Here is a 4,411-nt window from a genome sequence, read left to right as displayed (position 1 = left end):
AAAGTACTGCCAGAATGGTCCTTAGAGACAAGGTTGGTGAGACTTTGTCTTACATAATTTGAACATGTTGCCAGGAGAGATAAGTCCTTGAAGTAGGACAGCTTACTCAGTAAACCAGAGGGGCAGTGCAAAAGAGGAAGTCCCTCAAGGAGGTGGACTGCCCCTGGCTGCACCGATGAGCTCCATCACAGGAACACCTGTGAGCATGGCAAAGGACTGGAAGGGTTTAGTTCTGCCGTGTATACATTTTCTATGAGTCAAAATTGATTTGATGACACCTAACAAAAACAACCACCTAGCAGTAACTCTTAACAATAAAATTCATTCTTACACGTCTGCAAGAAGCCCCGGTTCTGTAGAGATCTATGCACTGAGCATGTAAGCACAACGTCAGGTGTTGCGATCCATCAGCCACTCCACCGGGAAAGATGAGGCTGTTGCTCCCATAACGGTTAGACGTATTAGGAACCCAAAGGGGCACTTTAACTCTGTCTGTGAGGTAGCCATGAGTCACAATTGACTGGAGGGCAGTGATTTTTTGAGTTTGCTTAGTTAAACTAAGAAGGCTAAACAATGATAAGTTTGATTCCCAACTGGTGCTTTAGAATTAATTAATTGACTATGTAATCAATTAAGTATACTTCCCTAAGCTAAGGACTCCAGGGCATGCTGGGTCAGAGAATGAATGGCTTCAGTGTAATGGTTAGGACGGAGGTTGTATGTTTGTTTTTTTCTTCCATTGGGATGATAGCCACAAGGTCAGCATTTCAAAATCACTATCTGTGAACTCCCTTGCAATACATTTTTTTTCAAAATCACCTTTTTTTACTATATATTTTTTCTGGTGATAGTCTATAACAGTGGTTCTCAACTTTCCTAATGCTGTGACCCTTTAATATAGTTCCTCATGTTGTGGAGATCCCCCAACCATAAAATGATTTTCGTTTCCACTTCATAACTGTAATTTTGCTACTGTTATGTATCAGGCACCCCTGTGAAAGGGTCATTTGACCCCCAAAGGAATTGTCACCCATAGGTTGAGAACTACTGGTCTATACCAAGGCCTAACTATTGGAAACTTACAATTTCTCTCTGGCATAAATTTTAAAAATAATCTGTCTGAAGCTACTTTGGCAATAGCTCTGACTTGACTCAACTGATTAAAAGGGCCAAAAGTAATTCATTTTTTTTCTTCCCGTAGGAAAAAATTAAGATAAATAGGTCCTTGGTGTCTATGTTAGAATATGTTTGTGACTAGAAAACTCTGCTCAGTAAGAACCCGCCCTCCCAAAAAAACCCTACTGAAACAACAAGCACTGCTCAACTCCAGCGTTTCCTGACACACGTTCCCTATGACAAAATGGCACCTTGCCAGGGTATGCTGCAATTAAATTCTTCCTGCTATCACTTTAACTGACACTTTCTCTTAAAATGCAATAACATGAAATGCTGGGTTTTTTGCATTTAAAATAATAGATTTGATTTCTGGGTTCTTCAGAAAGTGCACAGCAGAGCCCACACCAATTCACCCATGTCTACCTGTGCCATCCAGTGACAGTGATTACAGGCTTGAGAGGTGCAGCTACCCTCACCTTCCTTGTCTGAAATGTGCCTGCCTCACGAACATAAATTCACTGGCCGCTACATTATTCTTTTTATTTTTCATTGTGCAACCCACTTCAGTGCCTGAAGCCCACCAGGTAAAGGCAGGCAATGGTGCGGAGTGAGAGTCTGCTTTGGCCTGGGACATTGTGAGAGGCCTATGGGATCGGACCTGCCACAAATCCAAACCCATGCACGCCCTACATTTTCTATCAAATCTTTCGAGTTGCTGAGTTCAATGTGATCCCTTATATAATATTCAAAAGACTACAATGCTCACAGTGAATGATTGTTTGGCTTTCAAGAGACTTCACATCATGCTTCTGCAGTTCTCAGTATGGAGCAGGTGATTAACATACATTAAATGATGTATACTTTGTGCTGGTCCAAGGAATTAAGTATCACGTCCATCTTCTTTTATAGATGTAAATAACATGGGCGAGAAAAAGGAGGCACATCACATTTAAATAAAGCCTAATGGGCCCTTGTGCCTCAGTGTGATAAGTGTGGGGCTCTGGCCCAAAAGTCATCAGTTCAAATCCACTAGCTACCTCATGGGAGGAAGACGAGGCTATCTGCTCCCATGGAGATTTAAAGTCTGAGAAACTATATGGAAAAGTTCTACGCTGTCAGAAATAACTCAATGGAAATGGGTTCAAGAATTGTGAATGCGTTGAAAGTTAAGCCTAGGGCATGCGGGTCTATTGTAGTCACTAGGCTGCTTTGCTCTGTAAACTCTGCTCTACTGTCTCACAGTTCATGGAGACCGATTATTCCTCCTGCCTGCTCTGCCACCAAAGCAAAATCACATTGAAAACCTCTTTCTACTCAGTGCACATATCTTTGTTTCCTTTTCTTTGACAGCTCCTCGCCTCCAGTTTGGGGAGATTTTATGGGATTGGTCCATTGAGCCTTCTTACTCCTCTCTTTGATCCACAGCTGAATCATTGAATCAGCACCACTAAAGACCAGGGAGCTTTCTGGTAGAGACAAACTGGTCATACAGCATGAAGAGAAAGAAGCTGAGAGGGTAAACAGAATGATTTTTTATAGAGATGGAGGAGGAAGTCCCTACACTTAACAAGATTTATATATAAAATTGTTGCCAAGGTAACAAGGGCAGAAGATATTAAGAATAGTGTGAGACAATTTGCATTATAAAAGGAGTACCAATTTTTATTATTTATTTTATCGGGTTTGCCCAGGAGTTTTTCTGTGTAGTAAAGTTTGGGGATCATGACAGAAATAAACAGGAAATGGGAAGTAAAATGTTCACTTATTGTTGCAGCCTAAAACTGTACACTACAGTGTACAGTTAGAAGATGGGGCAGGGGCAGGTAAGAAAACAAGTTATAAAGAGAGTCGGAGGTCAATCTTACATGTCCTTTCTATTAAAGACTTCAGAATTGTCATAAATGACAAGAGAGGGGAGAGAAAAAAGATGAAAAGAGAAAACTGATGGGGAATCATAGCATTTACTAAAAGATTACAGATTCCACTCAGTGTTTAAAGGTTCCATAATCTAAGGTTGTTCACTGGAAGAAGCCATAGTGGCTTAGTTGGTTATGTTTTCAGCTGCGAACCAAGAAATCCAAACTTTGGGTCCACCAATCATTCTGTCAGAAAAAGAGCAGCCGGCTGTCTGTGGGAAGATTCTCAGGCTCAAAAAGCACTCCTCCCTGAGTGGTGGCTCTGAGGCAGAATTGAGCCATTGACTTGGAGATTTTGGTTTTCGGTCTTATTTAGCGCAACCACATCACAATGTCATACTGCATTCATCATTCCCATGTGGATGAGGAAACTAAGTCAAAAGATAAACTAAGAGGCATAGCAATGATAACATAATTCACCAGTGATAATGCATTTGGACCTACCTTTTAGGCATCAGAAGTTAAGTACATATGACTCAATTATGGGGTACGTACCATATGTAAGATACTCTGAACTTTTTTTTGAGGGTCAACACCAAAAATGGTATACATTTCTCTTGAGTTGGTTCTGATTCATTGTGACCCTATAAAGCAAAAGCCTGAGCATGTGAGTTAGTGTAGTAACTGGTATATACCAAGCAATCTTGAATATTCTGATAAACATTGTGTTCAGTAGTCAACATAAAGTACCTAGTGAGTTTTTTTAGTTTTAGAATACTGATAGTAATAGAGTATCTTGATGTTACAATTTTGTGCGTTACAAAATAGAAAAGTAATTTAACTGCATTTATGAGTAGTGGCTATGGCACCATATACATAGAGCACCCTGGTAGCATAGTGGGTTACATGTTATGCTAATCACGGCCAGGTCAGAAGTTTGAAACCACCAGCTGGTCAAGAAAGAAAGATGGGACTTTCTCCTCTTGTAAAGCTATGCAGCCACAGAAATCCACTGGGGAGTTCTGCTCTGTCCGACAGGATCGCAGCAAATAGGAATTGACTTCACTGTGGCTGATGGCATCGTGGGAGACAAGCTCATTGGACTATGTGTTACTTGCTTTGGATTCAAATCTCTGCATCACTTGACAGGTATAGAGTGGCCAGTCTGGTTAACATCCTGGAATCTCCATTTTCTCAAGTTTGAAGGGATGATAATAATATCTATACTGTATAGCTGATAGCATTGCTCTAAGGACCAACATATGTGGATGAAAATCATAGCAACGACAATAATCTTTTTAAATTGTTGGGTGCCATTCCCTAAACTCCTACTGAAAGATGCCAGTAAACTCGAGAATATGGACTTCTTATAGTAATTTTTTACTATATCATAACTTTTTACGCAGCATAACGAACACTTTGAAGACATTCGATAAATA

General features: G+C 40.4%; 1 non-coding gene across 1 annotated transcript; it reads right to left on the bottom strand.

Annotated features, from left to right (window-relative positions):
• Nucleotides 1-1,663: 1,663 nt before the first annotated feature.
• LOC115870526 lies at nt 1,664-1,797 on the bottom strand. The gene has a single exon (XR_004046758.1). It is a non-coding gene; the product is annotated as a small nucleolar RNA SNORA42/SNORA80 family (small nucleolar RNA).
• Nucleotides 1,798-4,411: the final 2,614 nt, after the last annotated feature.

The sequence above is a fragment of the Echinops telfairi genome, unplaced genomic scaffold (assembly GCF_000313985.2).
Source record: "Echinops telfairi isolate 266 unplaced genomic scaffold, ASM31398v2 ScPeMD7_1713;HRSCAF=2227, whole genome shotgun sequence".
In the NCBI taxonomy this organism is placed as follows: Eukaryota; Metazoa; Chordata; class Mammalia; order Afrosoricida; family Tenrecidae; genus Echinops; species Echinops telfairi.
Note: the sequence above shows the minus strand (reverse complement) of the source record. Positions and strands in the feature narration are given on the sequence as shown.